Source organism: Canis lupus, chromosome 3 (assembly GCF_011100685.1).
Source record: "Canis lupus familiaris isolate Mischka breed German Shepherd chromosome 3, alternate assembly UU_Cfam_GSD_1.0, whole genome shotgun sequence".
NCBI lineage: Eukaryota > Metazoa > Chordata > Mammalia > Carnivora > Canidae > Canis > Canis lupus.
Genome location: NC_049224.1, coordinates 18,048,406 through 18,061,632, shown reverse-complemented (window position 1 = coordinate 18,061,632; position 13,227 = coordinate 18,048,406). Strand labels below are relative to the sequence as shown.

Below are 13,227 nucleotides of genomic sequence, written 5' to 3'. Positions count from 1 at the left end.
TTGTGGACAAACCAGTGGTTTGTATCAGAGTCACACGGATGACTGGTTGGAACACAGATTGTGAGGCCCCACACCCAGACTTTCTGATACAGTGCATCTGGGCAGATCTGAGAGTTTGCTTTTCTAACAAGTCCCCAGATGATGCTGATTCAGCCGGTCTAGGGACCACAGTTTCGAAACTGCTGATAGAGTAGAGCAACTGGACTATCTGGTTGACTTCAGCTGAGTCACGGATACAAATTTTTTTCTACTTTCTATTTTCTTCATCTGTGAAATGGGGATAAATACTATTTAGGATTACGATGTGATTTAATTAAATAGCATAACAAATATAAAGCAATCGTACAATATTTCACACATAAGGAATGGTTATTTTTATTGAAGAGTTTAATTGAGAACAGAGAGAAAGTAATAGCTTAGGAAGAACGTTTGACTGGTTGGTTCAAAGATTTTTTGTTTGTTTTCTTGTGTCAAGAAACAACAAAGGAGACACTGACAAGTGTAAGAAAGATTCCGCTGTGGCAAGATCATGGACACAGCAGGAAGAACAGAAGTGATAGAGGGCAGGGGAGAGGTATTTTGCTCTCTGAGGCTAGGGAAGGAGGGAAGAATAGGTAAACATGGAAAAACCATTTTAAAGCTAGAAGTGTGGAAAGTTGGAATTTGCATCTAATGCACTCTTTTCTCTGAAAGTCAGGAAGCAGGGACATTTGCTGAGAAAAATATGTTGAAAGCTTGAGCTAAAAGCAGTAAAAGGTGGGACGCCTGGGTGGCTCAGCGGTTGAGCATCTGCCTTCGACCCAGGGTGTGATCTCAGTCCCGGGATCAAGCCCCACATCAGGCCCCCACAGGGAGCCTGCTTCTCCCTCTGCCTATGTCTCTGCCTCTCTCTCTGTGTCTCTCATGAATAAAACAAAACTGTTGGGCATTAAGCAATATTTCACGGGGAGATATAAAAGAAATCATAATGGTCTATTTCTTAGAGCACCTTAAAGCTAAGTGTATGTAAAAACTAAAAACATTTCAAATTCACATGTAATGAGCTTAATTCCATCTATGTGGCACTATTGAAGCAATGAGTTTCTGTATCACTCTGGCACATTAGTACATTCCTGGTACCAGGACTCAGTGAATCATTCCTAAAAAGAATACCTGTTAAGAAACATTTAAAAATATGATTCCACTAGCATTTATTGGGGTTCACTTAGTTTATAAACTGCCTCATATCTTTAACTTGAGCCTTTTTCATGGAATGGGACTATTCTATGACTATATAGTAGCAAGATCTTCCAAGTATGTTCCATGAAGACCTAATGGTTATTATCTTTTTTTTAAAAAACTAGCCTTTGTATTTTTTTAACTGGCTTTTGTCAACACAGGCAACTACAAAAGTATATATCTTATGCTTGGCTACTATGTTTTGCTCAAAGGAAATTACTGCCTTGTTTTTTATCCAGATTATTATTATGTGATAGGTGCTCAAAGACTAACAGATGAAAGGTATCTTTTTATAATATTCTGAAATTTTAAATATTTATTATTTGATGCAATTTTTAAAAGGGATTTTTTTTTTCAGTAAACTCTATCCCAACATGAGACTCAAACTCACAACCTGAGATCAAGAGTCTCATGATGGGATGCCTGGGTGGCTCAGTGGTTGAGCATCTGCCTTGGGCTCAGGATGTGATCATGGAGTTCTGGGATCGAGTCCCACATCAGGCTCCCTGTGGGGAACCTGCTTCTCCGTTTGCCTTGTCTTTGTGTCTCTCATGAATAAATAAATAAAGTCCTTAAAGAAAAAAATTCTCATGTTTTATCAACTGAGCCAGCCAGGTGCCCCAAAAAGAGAGTCTCGGGAATTTTTTTTTTTTACCTGAGTATAGTTGATACACAATGTTACATTAGTTCCAGGCATCCAACATAGTGATTCACCATCTCTATACATTATGCTATGCTCAGGACAAGTGTAGATACTGTCACTATGCAACACTATTATACTATCGTTGTGTTCTCTATGTTGTGCCTTTCATTGCTGTGACAGGAAGTCTGCTGTATCTCCCACTCCCCTTTATCCATTTTGCCCATCTTCCCCCACCACCTCCCTCTGGCAATCATCAGTTTGTTCTCTGTATTTATAGGTCTGATTCTGCTTTTCCTTTGTTTACTCTTTTTTTTTTTTTTTTTTTTTTTTTTAGATTCTACATGTAAGTAAACTCATATGGCATTTATCTTTCACAGTCTGCCTTATTTCACTTAGCATAATACTCTCTAGGTCCACCCATGTTATCACAAATGGCACAATCTCATTCTTCTTTAAAGCTGCATAATATTTCATTGTGTATAAATAAATAAATAAGTAAGTAAGTAAGTAATCCCAGTAGTTTATTTTTGCTTTAAAAAAGGGAATCCTAATCACTTGAAATATTATCAGGAATTTCTTGATCACCTTCTGAAGATTCAAAGTTGAGCTACCAAGTATCTAATACTTTTGAGCATTTAAGAAAATGTTTATGAAGTATTTTATAAAGCATGATGGATACAAATGCAAAGTGAGGTTAGAAAAATTGTCATTCTAAATATGTCTGCTATTATTTTTATTGGTTAGTAATCTTATTGACTGTTGTGGTGCAAGACTCACCTCCTACCAGCTTTCTAGCTCTAGTACCAAAGGAGCTTATTCCTGAATAGGAACATCCTATGTAGGACTTAAATTACCCTCACCCTGGATCACGGACAATGCAGAAACCAGTCACATGGTGACGGGTACTCTGGCCAGTCCTGGGTCATAAGCAGACTCCATTGGTAGAAGGAATTGAATTGATCTCATTGATCTCACAAAAACCACATAGAATGGAGTTCCCAGCAGAGGAAAGGATGCTTTTATCATAAAAAGGTACAACAGTGGTAGGTAGGCCTGTAACATATGTCCACTATATATATTTTCTAAATTTTCTTGTTCATTCATGTGAGTTTGGAAAAGGCCAAAGACAGCTATTGTCAAACCACGAGGATACTTCATCTGTGTAGTGTCAGTTTATTATGAATATCATCTAACCAAATGATGATATATATAACTCTGTAGAGTCCACAAGAAATTCATAAGGGACCACACTTAATATGTTTAATATTTTTCTAATTCCATTATCCATTAATCCAATAACCTTTATTTTTTAAATGAATTGAGTTTGTTATTTCTGAGATTTGTGCTAATGTTTATACATCACAGCTTTCTTAGACTCTTTAGTCCAAGGTATAGCCAAACTGTGTAATGATAATGGGAGTAATCACCAGGCTTGAACTCAGCTGGTAGGCACTGCTCCAACCCTATCAGTTGCTCGGGTATTGAAACAGCTAGTGCTTTAACTCTGTGCATGTGTCCCAGGCTCTTAGCCACGTAAGCTAGGAGCATCCCCAGGCTTCCAGCAGCCGAAAGGCTAATGCTTGGCCAGATGGGGAGCCTCCAGGAACCTAACTGCAGTTCTAGACCTGCAGCCATTCTGATGGGTCAGTGTCTGTGCCACACTGCATCAAACATTTTACGTATCACTCCTAGCTTAATTATGTTCTAAGGTATTTTCTATTTTTAACCTGAACCAGTGAGATTCAGACTTAAATAACAGCATTTATTTCATATTTTCTTCTAGAGCTTTCTAGTGCGAAATCTAACAATTTTGTCACATGTGTAGGGAATCCCATGTAGAGATATTAAGGGTGACCAGAATATCAGGCAGGAGCTTCTTGAAGATGCTGGAAAACAAGTTTTTGGAGGAGATTCATATACATAGAAGAACCTTTCCAAAAACTGAAATGCATTCTTGGAATGCATAAGTTGGCAAGGGAGCCGAACTTCACATAGTATTGGGATGTGACACTTCTCAGGATGGGAGTTATGAGACCACATTGTTTGGAGTCCTATTTGACTGTCTCTCTGTAACTGGCTTATACGTGTTCGTTTATACGAGCATCTGGTCTCGAGATGTTCCCTGGCAGTTTTTGAACTATTCGGTATTCCAGAGAAGGGAGTCACAACATGGTATTTGTAGCTAAAAATACATAGCCTATGTTCAAATTTAAGATCAGCTGGTTAAAATCGTTTTTATTTCTAGCCCCATGTCTTCAAACAGCTAAGTGGCTGGGAAGTAAATAACTCAAAGGTGGAAACAGTTTCTTCTACTTTTTTATTGTATTTTGGTGGCCACTAGAGTGCTTTGAACACATAATGCATCTTTTATACAGAAAAATAGTGTTTCTGGGACTCCCTGGTGGCTCAGTGGTTGAGCGTCTGCCTTTGGCTTAGGTCGTGATCCTGGGGTCCTGGGATGGGGTCCTGCATCAGGCAACCCACAGGGAGCCTGCTTCTCCCTCTGCCTGTGTCTCTGCATCTCTCTCTGTGTCTCTCATGAATAAATAAAATCTTTAAAAAAAATAAAGAAAAATAGTGTTTCTTTTCTTCCTCCTTTCTTTCCCTCCTCCTTCCTTCTTTCTTCCTTGCTTTCCATATATCTCTTGTTATATGTCAAATTTCAGTTTTAAAACTAAAGCCTTTTTTTTAAAGATTTTTTTTATTTATGAGCGAGAGTGTGCGTGTGCACCAGAGGGGGAAGGGCAGAGGGAGAGCAAGAGGGACAAGCAGCCTCCATGCTGAGCATAAAGCCCAATGCTAAAAAAAAAAAAAAAAAAAAAAAAAAAAAAAGCCCAATGCTGAGCCCCATGCAAGCTCAATCCCAGCACCCTGAGATCATGACCAAGCCGAAGTCAGATACTTAACTGACTGAGCCACCCAGGTGCCCGAAAACTAAGGCCTTCTTTAACGAAGAAATTTTCCCAAATTCAAATAGTCCTTGAGTTATCATGAAATGGATCATGTTTCTTTGTTCATAAAAACATAGAGTTCATTGCAAACGGAATAGAAAATTAATAATCGTCCTTTAATTTTCTTCTGTGAGAATTCCCCTTTAGCATCCAGAGGGGTTCAGTGCAGGTGTCGGCTCAGATACAGTACATACTTAGTCTTGGCTGCTTCCTTTTGAGGATAAACAGCTCTTGGGAAATACACATTGTTAAATAATCAGTTACAGAGGACTAATTGTTTCAAGGCACTCCCTTTGCAATTGCTTTCCAACAGCCAACAGTAATAAGAAATGTCACTTTGTTTCCATTGGAGACTAGCACATGAACTATTCATGAAGAGTGGAAAAGCAATCTTCCCAGAAAACCCTGGAATAAACATGGTGAAGCCAGGGGAGGTTGGGACTCTCATTGATTTGTCCCAGAGCCATGTCAAGTTCAGTGAGGAAAAAAAATAAAAAAAGGCTACACTCGTTTTGTAGCATGAGATGCAGAGACTAATGAATGCCTGGTGTGCTCTTCAAAACATCCCAGAACATTTCTATAACTTTACAAATAAATATACAGAAGCTAAGACAAGGAGGTGTACTTAAATTGTCTTGATTAGGTCATGCCACTGTCCAATGTTCAGTAACATCTGGGCTTGTGAGACAATCTTTGTGTTTTCCTGTAGTAAACTTCTTAACTCTATTTGACAATGAGTGACAGTGTCTAACATTGCCTCCTCATTACCTGGTTGATTGGCCAGGCTGGGCTCTTTGGACAGACGGCAGGAGTTTTACTTCTGTTTGTACTAGTTTCTGTAAATAAAAGTGTCAGGGTCCAATTGGCCAGTGGATGTCTTCCATGAATACAGTTTTAATAATGAAGAGATTGTAGAGCCTACCTTTTGACATCTGGCCCTATCCTTGCAAAACAACAGGTGCCTCCATTTTTCCTGCCTTAATGCTTCCATTTCAGAGTTTTTTGTGTGCCCTTTGGAACCCATTTATTTATTTATTTTTTTTTTTTTCTTTTTTTTTTTTTTTATTTCAACCAAGTAGCCATGTCACAAGCGGTCCTGGATTCTGTAGGCCCTTACCTTACCAGTGAAGAGATCTAGCACACTCTGGTCCTTGAAAATAGCAATCGTATAAGAATTAGAGTAAGCAAGTCGTATACCTCGTTTTGTTAAAACTGTTTTGGGAGAGCAAAGCAAACAGTTAACATTTGGGGTTATTTTCTACCTTGTCATTCAGATTCTTTGCCTTAGTGTTAATTCATAATTTTTCCAGGGTCTAAAATTTTATTCTTATCTCTTACTCAAATATTGGGGCGGGAACAATGCATTTTTTGTACATACTTTTTATATGTATATAATTAGATGTATATAAATTCAAGGTTGAGCTGCGGGAAGCAGTAGAATGAGCATGCAGTTAAGTGTCATGAAACCTCTAGTCTATTGAATGACTTGACCCCTCTGAGTTTTAGTTACCTACTTTCCAGATGAAGGTAAAATCCAAAAACGCCTTAAATTTTTTTCCTAAGGATTATGTTAAAATTTATGTATAAAAATATAATTTGTGGGGCACTCAGGTGACTCAGTTAGGTAAGTGTCCAACTCTTGACTTCAGCTCAGGTCAAGATCTCAGGGTCCTCAGATCCAGCCCCATGTCTGGCTCCACACCCAGGGTGGTACCTGCTTGAGATATTCTCTCTCTCTGTCTCTCTCTCTCTCTCTGCCCCTCCCTGCTCACGCTCTCTCTGTCTCAAAAAAAATGTATATGAGGGCACCTAGGTGGCTCATTGGTTGAGTGTCTGCCTTCAGCTCAGGTCATGATCTCGGCATCCTGGGATCGAGTCCTCACATGGGGCCCGCTTCTCCCTCTGCCTGTATCTCTGCCTCTCTCTCTGTGTCTCTCATGAATAAATAAATAAAATCTTTTTAAAAAATTTATATGTATATAATTTATAAACTACATAACATTTTATGTACTATAAAGGAATAAATAGACAAAAAGAAATGGTTATCTCGGGAACTCTATAAAAGACAAATGAGAAGCCAAGGAGAGGAGATTTGTAAGCTTAGCCTTTAAATCCTCTCTTAAGCCACTCATTGTCCCATGAATGATCTCATCCCCTCACTCCTAGGTATTCCCTTCATGCAGGGGCCATAGCTCCCCTAGGTCTCCCATCACAGTGTTTGTGTTACGACATGGATCCACTGTAGTCATTCATCTGCTTTGAACTGTGTAGCAAATGCCTCAGGTCCAAGCAGGTAACTTTATGTGAGTGACATGAGTTTACTGCCAGACTGTAGGGTTTGGTGGGGACTGCAGAAGTGGAGAGTACAGACCCTGCTAAAAGCACGAAAATGACAAAAGCAAACATGGTGTGGGCCAAACAAAAGCTCTTCCAGGGGAAACCCCCCTGGGTCCAGGAGAACCTGGCTTTCAGGCTTTGTGATGGTCAGTCTGTTCATGGTTTGCCCCCTCCTCTTGGGGCAAAGCCAGGTTTGCTCGGGGGATCCCGGTGACTCAACTGAAAACGTCCTGTGTTTACTGGAACTTCTCCTCCGTGGCAGTCCTGGGACTCTGTTTTCTTGTCCTCTGCTGCTGTGAGACTGCTGCATGCTCTGCTTTGCTTTTCAGACTCAGGAGCGGCTGTATTCGAGTAGCTTCTTACCCTTTCATCCCACACCATAGGCAGCTTTGGAAGTGGCAGATGCCTTTATAGTTCCCTTTTGCTTCAGAATCTTGGCCCCTCAAGTCCTAGTACATTTGAACCCTACGTTTTTGTGTCCCCAACCTGGTCAGATTGCTGCAGGTCCCAGGCTGCAACTGTCTGTTCTGCCTCGAGGTAACTCTCTTTGAATCAGAAAATCCCCTAAAGGAAAGAAAAAAAAGGCAGTGACTGTAGGGCTCCCCGCTCTCTGGGTTTTGCTTGTGTCCAGGATCGCGGCCCCTGAAGTACTGGCTGTGTGGATGTCTTTCACCCGCTGCTTTGTTACTGCTCGTGTTGTCGTTTCATTATTGTATGTGTGTGTCTGGAGGTATTTTCTCCGACTGGTAGAGTGGCACCCAGTGAGGGTTAATCTGATGTAAATTCCATCGGAGCCAAGAGCAAAAGTCTCAATGAATTTATTTTAACAAATCGCTAATAAATGTTTAACACAACCTGAGTGCATGTTGATAAATGAATTTAGAGCTTCTGCAAGTCATCAGATATGGAGTGGATAACCTCTAAAGACACATGCACTGTCCTGGTGCTCCTGGGAACATGAGGAAGGAAGTCTGTGCCTGGAACTTGGTTTTTTGGGTTTTGGGGGGGTTTTTGTTGTTGTTGTTTTTAGTAATCTCTATACCCAGTGTGGGGCTAGATTTCAGAACTGAGATCAAGTGTTGTTTTCTCTCACAGCTGAGCCAGCCAGGTGCCCCTATACCTGGAACTTCTTAAGGTCAGCTGATGAGGTGCACTTTATGTCTTGTACATCTCACACACACACACACACACACAGAACAAGTAAGATCTTCATGCCTATTTCACAAAACTGGAAGAAACCAGTGAGGAAAACAGATAATCCACAACAAAGAGCAACTAAAGTTTGCATGTTCCAAAAGGTTACTGCTCTAGGAAATAGGTCTACCATCTCAAAATGTAGATTTAAAAACATGCCAGCTAAAATCCTAATGAATGGGACACCTGGATGGCTCAGCGGTTAAGCCCCGCCTGCAGCCCAGGACGTGATCCTGGAGTCCCAGGATCGAGTCCTGCATTGGGCTCCCTGCGAGGAGCCTGCTTCTCCCTCTGCCTGTGTCTCTGCCTCTCTCTGTGTCTCTCATGAATAAATAAGTAGAATCTTAAAAAAAAAAAATCTTAATGAAAAAAAGTTTTAAATGGCATGAATTCAAATATAAACTGAAGTTTAAAAAAAAAATCTCTTTAGATAGATGGATCTCTCTATCCTGCAGAATAAATCAATTCTATGCCACTGTTTTCTTCCGCAAATGCAATTTCCTCTGCAAACAGCTTTAGAAATTACATGAAATAGTTTAAAATACTTTGGAATACAAATTTATAGTTTTGTGATCTTAGCCAAGTTCTTTATTTTCTCTGAAATGGGGATACTACGACTTACTTTATAAGGCATCTGTGGAAATCAACCAAAAAATATTTTAAGTTTCTAGCACATAATAGATGTTTAGTGACATTCACTGCTTTTATCCTGTCCCTAATGTGACCATATGCATTTGGTTTAAGATTATTTTCCCAAAAACAGAAACCCTGAGCTCCAGATCTTCATAGCATGTGTTTGAAGCCAGTTAGCTGTGTTTCTCTAATTGCTGATTATTTAGTCAGTTTAGAACCTGACAATGTCACAGGCCACATTCACTGAGCTACCATTTCCATCATCTTATTTGGCTATAAGACCCCAGTGTATAGATGCTACATAAGTATGATGTACACATTAAATCTATTAGTTATAATTTGTCCTTTGTTCTATAACATTTTGGAACATTTGGGGGCAATACATCAGGCTCTCTGTCAGTCTTGGGAACTCTTTTTATAAAGTGATATGATTATATATATATATTTTTTATCCTCACTGTTTGAGCCAGTATTGTAACACTGCAAATCTTGTCTTTGTTCATTGAAGAGCATTAACCTTAGATAAATTTTAGATAAATGTATTCATGTGTATATATATATTAAACTACATGCCTCTATGCTCAATATATATTATAATAAAAATCAACAATAACAACTAGTATTTATTAAATGCTTATTATATGGAATTATATCATTAATTTTTACAACAATCCTGCAAAGTAGATACTATTATTCTTGCCATTTTACATATGGAGAAATGGAGGCTTACAGAAATTAAGTAACTTAGGCAAGATCACACATCCTGTATACTACAATCAGTTCCCCCACTGGGCTTTGCAAGGCTGGAAGACCATAGAACCCTTATTGTTTACTTATCCCACAGTACCTTAGCAGAAGGCTTGTCAACAAATGCTTATTGAATCAAAAATTTTGCTAAATTAAAATACGTTAAATAGTAAAGTGAATTAAAATGCATACATAAGCATAACTAGCATGAATTATTGTTTGGTTATCTTTCACTTATAAAAATGAAGGCATTTCGGTAAATGTTCATCTAATTTAGCACTTATGGCCATTGCCAAGTTGCATTCTTCCCTCATTGGCTTAGTTGAAGATCATTATTTTTTTTAAATATTTTATTTATTTATTTATGAGAGACAAACACACCCACAGAGACAGAGAGAGAGAGAGAGCGAGAGAAGCAGAGACACAGGCAGAGGAAGAAGCAGGCTCCATGCAGGGAGCCTGACATGGGACTCAATCCCGGGGCTCCAGGATCAGGCCCTGAGCTGAAGGCAGTGCTAAACTGCAGAGCTACCCGGGCTGCCCAGTTGAAGATGATTATTGAGGGAGCTGGAGAGCAGTAGCATCCTACAGCAGGCTCCATACAAGACCAAGGATTCCACAGTGAATATTCTCCCACAGGTTCTCATATCCTTCATTTCCCTAGTACTCTAATTAGGCCAGTTTCAATAGAAGTGACTGAGCATCAAGTCAAGTTAGCAAGTTAGGTTCCTGTTGCTTGCTGAGGAACAGAGACAAGCACAGAGACAACAGAAATGGAAACAAACAAAATAAGTGACTCCTACCCCCAAAACTCTAAAAAGAAGCGTGGAGTTGGTGTTGTGTCTTTGGCTTCCTTATGTCCATCCCCCTCGCCTTCTCTTCCTGTCACTCTGTCCACTTCACTTTGTAAAGCCCAGGCTTTCCAGTTGCTGCTACACCTGAACTGCCTTCAATCTAGATCAGTTGCCTAGTCTATCTTTTTAAATATGGTATAGACCTCATTAGACAGAAGAAAACGTACATGGGAGACACATTTAGAGGCTGAGACAGGACTGGAAGAAATGAAGTCCTAGATTGCATGGCCCAGGCTCTAAGAACAGGCATCTAGGAGGATGCCTGTTCCAGGAGACCCAGAAGCCATGTGCACTGACCTAAACAGGCCAGATACAGTACGTTTCCCAAACCTCCTGTGATACTCTCGCCCATGATCTCCACTGTTCTCTGAAGTCTGTAACACACAATACCTTTCCGTGAATGTCAACCGAGTCCAAACATGACAGCAAATGCACAGTATACTTAACATTTTTCTAGGAAAACACTTGAAGTCTCTAGCTTTATTTTTCTACAATTAATTGATTGTTCTTGTGTGAAGACAAAGACATAGTAAACTTAGCACTAACTGGGGCTAGATGGACCATCTGAAATGATGGAATTGCAAAAGGAAGAGAACGGGAACTGTGGATTCATTGGCTATATGCAATCCAGAAATTGTCCCAAATGTGCCTGGGGTCTCCTAAAATGAAGGGAAGACATTGGTGCTTGAGAAGTCCTTGTATCCCTTTTGCTTCTCTGCTCTTTCTCCTCTTTGAGCATATATGTAGCCTCTTGTTGGTTGATGTGGTTGTAGCATTTTGTACTGAAGATTTGTCATTTTGTCATTGAATATCCACTTCCATCTTCAGCACTAGCAACAGTTAGAGAATCTCCAGTGGAATAGTGCAGAAAAGGAGTTTACTAGAAGTATATAATCTGATAACTACAGCTATATTAGTGACCTGATCACCTGCTAAAAGGAAGCTTTTCAAAGGAATTTTTTCTTTTTTAAATGAAGATTCACAGGCAGATTAAAATTGAATAACTATATATATGATCTTTCATCAAAAAGCTCTCAAATATTTTTCCCCTTCAAAGCCTGGGAAAATAATAGTTCATGGGGGGTAATCAGCACTATTACAATGAATTGGAGGGGCTATAGTCTTGCTAAATAAATTTTATAAGAGTTGCAAATGTTACTGAATGACAGGTGATATGCTCTTAAGTTATCTGGTTTCATGAAGAATCACTGTAAAGATAAAAGGGATATGTCTCTCTTCAGTGCTCATCCCAAGTATGAAAATTTGATCTGGCACTTCTGAGCCCATGAGGAATCTACTTTGTTATTCTATCATAACAGGACTGCATTAGTAATAAGTTAATTCATAATAATTTTTGTAATATTAACAATAATACATTTACATTTGTCAGTGTCTTTTAGAAATGTTTATGCTTGGGGCTCCTGGGTGGCTCAGTCATTTAAGTGGCTGCCTTTGGCTCAGGTCATGATCTTAGGGTCCTGGGTTCAAACCCCACATCGGGCTCCTTGCTCAGTGGGGAGCCTGCTTCTCCCTCGGCCCCTCCCTTCTTCTCGTATGTGCACACTCTCTCTCTCTCACATAAATAAATAAAATCTTTTATAAAAAAGAAATGTTGGGATCCCTGGGTGTCACAGCGGTTTAGCGCCTGCCTTTGGCCCAGGGCGTGATCCTGGAGACCTAGGATCGAATCCCATGTTGGGCTCCCGGTGCATGGAGCCTGCTTCTCCCTCTGCCTATGTCTCTGCCTCTCTCTCTCTCTCTGTGTGACTATCATAAATAAATAAAAAATAAAAATAAAAATAATAATAAAAAAATAAAATAAAATAAAATAAAAAAGAAATGTTTATGCTAGAAGCAAGGTTTAAGTAGTCATCCCTATGGAAGCTTTTCAGTATATTGTATTCCTATGAGATACTTCTGAGAATTGTGTTTTATTTCCAAATACATACTGGCCTAAGATAAAGTGTTTGGATTGTCTCTCATAAGTGCCCATTTGAATGTCTCTCATAAGTGCCAATATGACTTTATGTGCATGCAGTCTTCAGTAAAATGAAATTATATGCTACAAGTAAATGAATATTGACAAATTACTGCTGAGTACAATAGTTGACTATAGATTCTCTACTAGAACCTCCTCTCCATTCTGTTCTTTACCCATGAGCTCCACTTCAAAAATAAATTATCAAATAAATAATCAGAAAAATGTTAAAAGAGCATAATATAGATGTGATCTGCAAGTACAAGAGATATCTTGAAGAATGGGTGCCTCGTTGCTGCAAATTTTCTGGACTTGCTATATTTATCACTCACATTTTGTGTGTTTTACAATATGTGCTTGTAAAATCTTCATTTTATCTTTTTCTCCATGTTTCAATATGTTGTTATTTATGTCTGAATAATAAAAGCCACAGTGTTTTGCAATTGGTAGGTTTCTCTTGGTACACTGTAATTTAGTACTTTATTCTCTGGACAGAGTCCACAATGCTTTCTTTTTAATGCCTCTAAACCATGTAAATCAAATGTTTTATTAGGAAAAGTAGAGTCAGAGAAATAGAAAGGTCATCTCTACCAAAACAAAACCACATTTCTCTGGTCTTTGATACTTAACTTCATCTGTGCTCTTCCCTTTTAGCATGGAACACACATTTTT

At 39.2% G+C, this 13,227-nt stretch overlaps 1 protein-coding gene across 1 annotated transcript in view; it reads left to right on the top strand.

The window, feature by feature from the left end:
* The window catches only part of ADGRV1 (adhesion G protein-coupled receptor V1), a 518,581-nt gene that overhangs the window by 457,157 nt on the left and 48,197 nt on the right, over window positions 1-13,227 (top strand). The gene's annotated exons all lie outside the window — the stretch shown is intronic.